General features: G+C 34.1%; 2 long non-coding RNA genes across 4 annotated transcripts; both read left to right on the forward strand.

The window, feature by feature from the left end:
• Positions 1-3,296: 3,296 nt before the first annotated feature.
• LOC109581105 (uncharacterized) lies at positions 3,297-4,389 on the forward strand. Of its 2 annotated transcripts, XR_002184515.1 has the most exons (5): positions 3,297-3,619; positions 3,710-3,753; positions 3,856-3,908; positions 4,013-4,077; positions 4,125-4,389. It is a non-coding gene; the product is annotated as an uncharacterized LOC109581105 (long non-coding RNA). The 2 variants fall into 2 exon arrangements; XR_002184514.1 differs by lacking the exon at positions 3,297-3,619 and having other exon boundaries at positions 3,672-3,753.
• Positions 4,390-4,637: 248 nt separating this feature from the next.
• On the forward strand, positions 4,638-6,543 carry LOC109581101 (uncharacterized). 2 transcript variants are annotated; one of them, XR_002184511.1, is made up of 6 exons: positions 4,638-4,748; positions 4,856-5,171; positions 5,233-5,351; positions 5,828-6,015; positions 6,119-6,409; positions 6,452-6,543. It is a non-coding gene; the product is annotated as an uncharacterized LOC109581101 (long non-coding RNA). The 2 variants fall into 2 exon arrangements; XR_002184510.1 differs by having other exon boundaries at positions 6,119-6,543.
• Positions 6,544-8,686: the final 2,143 nt, after the last annotated feature.

Below are 8,686 nucleotides of genomic sequence, written 5' to 3' on the forward strand. Positions count from 1 at the left end.
GAACACAAGAATGAACTATTAAATATGCAAAATACACAAGAACAGCTTCATTATGGATTGTCAAAAGTAGGCTACGAGCTGCAAGCTATACCAGCCATAATGACTCAGATGTCCTCTGACAATAATGAATTATAAGGACAATCTATCACTTTTACCATAGGATTAAAGTTACTAGGTATAAAATGAAATCTAACAGAGATATTATCTACTAAAGTTACATTGCAGTCAATGGTAAAAGTCAACCATAAGCCTTATATGACGTCACGTTTAGCCACACCTCCTGACAGGATGTAAAATGGCAGGAAGCAAAATGAGCAACTTTGAAGGCTCATATCTCTGTGAATAATTTTTTCCAGACAATAAAACTTTCCATACAGCATTTTTATGATCATATAATCATGTTAGGTCAATAAAAATAATATCCCAAAAAATTATGTCTGTTACACTTTAATGCATTACTGACACTTTCAAAGACCCACCCCCAGATGCATTAATGCGTTATTGACCATGAAAAGGTAAATTTGACGGCCTTTTGTTAAGATTGCTTTCGTGGCATCAAACGATCTTGTTTGCCCCGATCTACATTTTATCAACGAAGTGTTTACCTCTTTCCTCTGCAAAGAGCTTAAACAACTGGTTTGCGGTTGTTGAAGGATTATATATAGAAAGCCGGTTAATGACCACGCCTATATAGTATATTAAAATGGCTGACCTCATGGCTGACAAAGGCACAGGTGACTTCTCAGGTACTATACCATCAGGTTCTAATCAAGATAAAGATAATGTTTCTTATTCAATTTGAGGGACATTTAAAACGTTTAAAGTCCAACAGGAGATTCAACATTACGAGAAGTCCACATCAGTATAATTTTAGATACGTGACTCAAGAACCAAAGAGGCTGCTCAAAGAAGAACTGACAGACCTCTCAATTCTAGTTTGAAGTATTATGAAGTGATTTTTGCTGGCACATGGTTGCAGAAAGTTTAAATCTCAAGGAAAAGGAAAACGTGCTTCATCGAAAGTCAATCACTATACAGTATCATATATATGTAGTTGTTTTTAACATTTAGAACATTTTGTAAAGATTGCCCTGCAATGATGTTTTTGTACTTTAGAAGAGGGCAGCAGTTAACTTTGCAAAAAGTTATAAAAATCCATACCCATGCTGTTAATAGGGTAAATAGAATGTTTAATTATCAATTGATTAAACTAATTATAGAAATTCTTTCAACAACTTTCTCGCCAATGCTAATTAAACAATTCTGAAAGAAAAAGAGCAGAATTTTTTTAAACATAAAAGTTAACAAAAACATTCCGCGAGACAAAATCTCTCAAGGAACAGGAGAAGCTGGGATTTAACAAAAAATTTGCGAAGTTCTTTACAAAACAAAAGTACTTAAAATGATGTAGATATTTCTGTTAACAAACTATCTGATACATATGGTATGTTTAATGCCTATAATATTGTATTTCTTATTTATTATTACCATGTATTTATATGTGCATGTGTTGCAGTAGTTACAAGTGTTTCCAATGTTTTGAAAGGAATTTATTTTCAGGATCAAGAGATGAAAGAGCTCTTTGCAGCATACCCGGAATGCGTTCGTATTGATGCAACCAAAAAACCACTGGAAATACGGTTTACTGTCTATGTTTTACTCGTAGAAGATGGGAATGGGTTAAGTGAAACAGTTATAGTTTTCTTAATGCTAAAAGAAACTGAGAAGTCGATGTCTCTTGTGATAGAATTTTTTTGAAAGCAAAACCCAAAGTGGGAATCAATTTGTGTGCTAATGGGTGATAAAGATGTAAGCCAAAGAGATGTACTAGCTTCTTTGTTTTCCATTAGCAGCATTGCAGATTAGTCTATTTCACACTTTTTGAAGCTTATATCACAAAATAACAACTAAAAAGATAGTAATTACATCTGAAGATGTGGTTAGAATTACTTAAGCAATTGGCTTACTCTACTTCGGCAAAGAAATATCAAGAAATACATTTTGTCTGTGTGAAAGTGTTTCTGCTACTGTTTTGGAATATTTTAACAAAAACTTGCATCCAAATAAGGAACAAAGGACTATGGGAATGAAGTACAACTCGGGAAACTTCCTAAATACAACCTATAATTAAGTGGAAAGTTTGAATGCTAAGTTGAAGTCAGTTGTGTCTACATATTTGTCTTTTAAAGCCTTTATCTAAAGCTTCTTTTTGATCATTCAGGTTCTTAGATCAGAGCGTGACAACAAGGCTGCCCTTGTGGCTCAAAAGGTACCTCAGATTTACCATTCTACTAATGAAAAGTTCTTGGTGAAATATTTTGAATATTTAACAGCATATGCTTTTAAAGTCATGAAGAAACAAATCGACTTGAAAGACAAAGTGATAAACACAAGTCAGAAAAATGGTCACGATAATTATGAAGCTGTCACTCATGATGGTACTGTTAAAGTTACAACTACCAATTGTGATTGTGTGTCTCATGTATCCATGAAGTCACATTGAAGGTACATAATTGCACTCAGAGCTATACTCGAAATAGATATTCTTGCGGAAGATTTGTGACACAAGATGGACTCTTAAGAAAGTTATTCAAAATGTAAGTTTACGAAGTGAGTGTGATCCTAGTGCAGGATATGTGTGGCAGAGAACTGTTATGTTTTTACAGACCTCTTTAATTACATTTAATGTTACAAGATAATTTTAAGCATAAATTGGGGTAGGATTATGACTGCATAGATATATCATTGACACAACCACTAAAATTATGAAAGATGCCTTGACCTATGGTTAACTAAAAGTTCCTATTACCATTTGTTATTTGTTTTGAATTTCATTTTTCATTGGCATGTATCTCCTTTCCTTTACCACTAGTTTTCTTTCAATGGCTGAGAACTCCAGTTCTGACGTTAGCAACACTACTAGCAACATTTTTTAAGATAAAAAAATGCTACATGATGTAATATTACAAGCTAGTGAGAGTGCCCAATGGCCCTAGGTTGTTAACAGAAACTTGCTGAGAAACAACATAATATGCATTGAAACATATAGCCACATCCCATTTGAACAGATACCATCTTCATCTGAAATTAACAGTGGCCTATCAAGATCATTACCTTTTCATGGTATCCACCTACAGGTAATAATTGGCTGCTATTTTGCACGGTAAGGTTCAAAGAGAATGAATGAAGAAAAACTAAAACTTTTTTGTTGTCATGGAGCTTTTTCAAGCTACAGAAGCCGGTGTAGGAAAGAGCAGTTGCTGCTAAGCATCTCCTAAAAGGGATTTGGTGCAATATGAAGCACATTTGTTTGCTTTCGGCATTAGCCCATTGATACTACACACAAAGTTGCCGCCCGCGAAAGTTATCATAGACATTAGAGTATAAAGGAATTAGAAACTGCATAGGCAGAACAAATTTGAAGTTATCGCCGCATAAACTCTAATTTTACGCATGCATAACTTCGAAAGAAAAAATAATTATCATGTGGTTCCACGTGTATTGTACAACAGTACAAGTAATTGTCAGATATGAAGGACGAGGGGAAAGAAGAGCATGAATGATGGAGACACTAGAGACAGAAGGAAAGAAGTGGTAATTAGAAGATGCTGAATTACAAGTAAGTTATCATTGACTGGACAGTTTAATCCTTAAGCTTTTCCGTTTCCTTTCTTTCTCTCGTATTTAAACTTCTCCATCCACCTAGCAGCATGTGCAAAGCCTCTCAGCTTAACGTATTCCTGAATTACATAGGTCAGTAGGCTTTCCTTAGCCTCATTTGAAGTTTTAAAAAAAAAACAATTTCCCATTCAATATTGCACTTTTCCTTTATACTTTCCTCCATTTTGTCAATAGGCAATCGTGCTTGTTCATGGCTAATGTTTTTCTTCACAACTTTCTCTAAGCTGGTAAGTGCAAGTGTATAGTCCTTGGTACCATGTAGCAGTCCTCTATTAATCATTCTACTCCAATTATCAATGCTAATTGAGTCATCAAATTCATCCTCTTCTAGTTCTACATTGGTCTCTGAATCTTGTAGTAGCTGTTACAGAAGGCATATTATTTCCATTGTAGTAGGTAAGCTCTTTTTCAGTATTTTTGTGATTATTTTTCTCACCATATAGCCTCCAATATATTGAATTGCTGCTATTTCATCTGCAGTTATATCTTCCTCGATATTTGTTGAGGCAGGTGTTGAGATCTGCAAACTCTTCAAAGTATTGTGTAATATTTGGTGTTGTTTAAAATGATGGAGTTTTTGGTAATTGCTCCTTCAGTAAAGCATTGCCAGAATATTTCATAATTTGAAGGACTGGTAAAAGGGAGTAGAGAATGGAGCAGTTTTGTGTGGGGAAATTTTGCCTTTGATGTAGTAATAGCGATATTGCTCACAGCAGAATAGAGTTTGTTGGCGTAAATATCAAAGAAAATTGGGTTTGAATTTCCCATTCTAGCAATTTTGTTGCTGCATCTTTTGCCTCATTTGCTATTAATGAATTTACTTCAAAAACTTCATCTGTTAAGAAATTAGCTATTGTCATGTATAGAGCAGCTGTATAATGAAAGAACAATTATTGTAATTGTGGTTTGTATTGTATTTATTAACCTGCTGGTTCTGATTGTTTTATTAGGTTTGGAAGCTATATCAGTGTTTGATGCTCAAGTCCATTACCTACATGTACAGGTGTCAGGAGCTTTGCTATTAATTTTAAAATTGACTTGTCTTTTCACTGATCTTCTATTGAGAGGTGAGTTATCTTCAGGCTCAATTTCAAGTTTTCTTTTATTTGATCCTCTTGCATTTCTTTTTACAATGTCTACATCTGTAGAACTCATTATCCGGCTCATTTTTTAGGACTTCAAATACTGTCGGATTTTCATTTACTCTCCCACGCTGCCTTTGCTTTCCGAAGTATTTTTCCAGTGGATCCTGCTGGATTCTTTTGCTGAGAAATGAAGTGACTAATTCAATGAAAGAGTGTACTACATGATGAATGACAAATAAAAATTCTATTTAATACTATTAATTTTCCATACCTACAATACATATTCCCTGTAATGTCTAAGTTGTCTTCTCTCTTTTTTATATGCATCAAGATCTTCTCTGCTTTAAACTTGTTCTTTCCATTCATCCAACCAGTTTAGAAAATTATCTTTCAACAACAAGAAATGTATAATAATTATTATTGTATTGTACTTACTTTTAATCAAAAGTCATTTTTTCTTCTGTAGGGATACTTAAATGGCTTTTTGGATAGAATACCACTTGAATAGTTGCTCACATTAAGGGCATCAAAAAACTTATCAAACATCTCAACAAAGTGAGCAGTTTGTGCTGCTTCTCTTCCAAGGTGAGCTTTCAATCCTTTTGACACTCTTTCACTTACAACCTGTTATGAATGTACATACATGTACATGTTATAACTATTATGCTTACCTGGGCAACCAGGTGAACTCTCATTTTTGAGAAATTAGTCAAACTTATATGTTCAAAATGAAGCTTTGACATTGTTGTTAATGTGCATTTTGGTTCGTTTTTATGTACAGCTTTTTTATATGATCCCAAGAGATTGATTGACCATGGAACTACATTAAAAGATTATTCAAAATAGTCAAGTTTGATTATACCTCTAACTTTCGTCTTGGGTGTAAAGGCAAATACTTGTAGTTTTCAAAATGTGTGGCGGCTCAGATGTAAAATATACTTACCTGTTCCTGATGTAAATGGATTTTTTGTTTTATGGGGATTTGATGTGTCAACGGACATGAGGTGAAAATATTTTCTGTTGTTGGAGCACCCATTTAATGTGTGTAATATTACTTTTAGACCCATCCTCTCAAGTCAAAAAGTTGCCTCCATTACAATCGATTCAAGTTTTTATCCTGTCAAATGGCTTGAGGGAAAACTGGCATATGGAAAATTGAGAGACCACGAAACATAACAGTTAACATTGAAGTAGCGATCTCAATTTCTTTTGTGTGAAGCTGTTTAAGAATATTGTTCACATTACCCAGGTGAGTGAAACCAATCAAATCACCCCTTTTTTGTTAAAACTAAAGCCTCCGTTATTTTCAATTCATCAGCCATTATGCATATGTACCTTTCATAATTTTGTAGAGTACAATATTGGATTAACTCTCTAGTTGTATGTGGACATCATTTTGAAATCCTGGTTTGTTATCTTATAATGAGTGTAGTCTCTCAGGATTCTGCCAGATGGGAGTACAGTGAAACCCAAATTGCGAAGGTCATTTGAACTTGTAGATGATGCATATATAAACACCATTTAACGAGAAGTGGATGCTATCGTCTACCATTAGCAATTGAAGTTTGGTTTTTCAATTGTTCCTGCCAAAAGGTCTGGCCAAATGTCTTTATACTACCATCTTTTTTTTATTTTCAATAATGGTGAGTAATGTAGAGTGCATTTCATCATCTAATGCAATGTAGGAATTGTGCATATTTGTTGATAATGGAAATGTTGATGATGAAAAAGCAGAAGAGGGAGGAGATAAAGCAAAAGAGGGAGAAGATAGTTACAGAAGCTGAATATTGTTGAATAGTATTATTATTATTGTATGATTATTTCATTATTCATTTCATTAATTATTCATTTTTGTGAGCATGCGCAGTACTCAGTTGAGTCTGCCATTTTATTAAAGAGAAGTTTTTGTTGTGAGTCTTGTACTCTTGTTAAATCCGCTCCAGTCCTGATATTTAGCCGTCCATCTCCTAAAAAGAACCGACTAGTTAATCAATAAAAATGTGGGGTGGACAATGATTCAGAAGCTAAAGATGATGTGGGGGTGGAAGATAATTGGAAAACTGAAGATGATGTGGGGGCAGATGATTGGGAGCTGAAGATGATGTGGGGGTGGATGATGAGGAAGGGCCTGGACTGGATTGTTTTGTTTATTTGTTCTTTTATCAAGGAGACCAGTCAGACTTTTTCTAATTTGCATCGCATCTGTTTGATTTCCTTGAATCAATTAACAAGTCACAATTTATGCTTCTTATGGTATGTAATATGTCATCTATGTGTGCATTGATTTGACCTGTTTGAAAGCATAATGTTACATATAATTTACAAACATTATTTTACCTGCTCTATCACATAATTTTCCATTATTTTCTCTAGCAATTTCAATGAGCTGTGGATCATTATTCCCAATGCATAGTGACATGCTCCTAAACCTCTGAGAACCGATAGCAGATCAATCTCTCTTTTAATTGTTGCATAATTCCTTTGAAAAGGTTGTCCATAAATGCTAAGGGAGAAGGATAAATCGTGTTCTATGATGACTGTCTATTTGATTTGTGGCTTTGAATTTTCAGTGATTATACGTTTAAGAAGAAGAGAAGTAGAAGAATATTCAACTTCATGCCAAGGGATTGGTAATTTTACACTACTGAGTCGTTCGACATTATTAACTGTAATAATTTAAGAAGTAAAGTGTGTTGTAATACCTGTCTCATCTACTGATACTGATATTGAAGTACTAGAAGCAGGTGATTGTTGCTTTTTCTTGTTAATATAGCTCTTCTTTTTTTATGAATATATCTCTGTTTCTTTCCTATTTTATTAGTTAGCTGTATAAATTATTAGTGGCAAGTGAATGATGCAGTTTGACTTGTCATTATTATGCACCGTGTACTGAAGATAATAATTATATAGTTTCATGCAGTACAGTCAGTGCTCATGCAGGCTAAATACTTTCATTCATTTATCATTTGAAAGAAAATTATTTTTAGCACTTTAAGCAAAAATGTAGAATTTAAGAAGAATTTTGTACCTTTTAATCACCGTCAGACTTATGGATCACTGTACTGCAACTGTAAGACATTCAAAATAATAGCGATTGCAACCATACCGTATCTATTATATGGCAGTAGCCTATATGTAGGGTTGAGGTTGATTTTTCAAGATGGCGACCAAATTTATAATTTTCAAATGCTTATAACTCTTCTATCTTACCTTGTACAGCCTTATAAATGGCTTAGATGAGCTCTCCTTCACTGAGTGATTCTCCTGGTACCTTTAAAGTGGACTATAATGTAGTGGGAGGAATTCTGGAGAATAGGCCCAAATTCAAATTTCTGCAAAGTTCTTCAGACTTTTTTTTCTTCTTTCATCTTCTTCTATGCACCAGATAATCTTTTAAACTAAAGAACAGCTCAAGGTGACTTTCACATCATTCCTTGGAGCATGAGTCAAGGATAACAAAGGTACTTTCCATATTTTAATTCATCTTGTATAATTTTAAACTAGTTATTTCGGAGTGATATCACCGCCCCTTGAGATTAGTCGCCATTTTAAAACTTATTGCGCATGCTCAGAGATGCCATAGTGACTACACTGGGTAAATATATTCCCGCTCTATTCTTATCTTTCTCTGTATACCTGTTCCAGCAGTGTGCAGACTAAGTGATTACCAGTTCAGCTAATAGTTTCTTTTATTACAAAGCGAAATATAATTTTACAGAGGAGTCATAGCAAAGAAATTTTTACAGCAGCTCAGTTTTGACAAGTTTGGATACCTGTACCTAAGAGAGACCACTAGAGTTCAGTGTATTCTGTTATATTTCTGATATTGGATATTATTGAGATAAGTCTTTACAGTTATGTTTACTATGATAAGCAGTAGCTTACTTGTACCTCCTGCATACATGTACTTGGTGTTATGG

This window comes from Amphimedon queenslandica, unplaced genomic scaffold (assembly GCF_000090795.2).
Source record: "Amphimedon queenslandica unplaced genomic scaffold, v1.1 AMPQUscaffold_13461, whole genome shotgun sequence".
NCBI lineage: Eukaryota > Metazoa > Porifera > Demospongiae > Haplosclerida > Niphatidae > Amphimedon > Amphimedon queenslandica.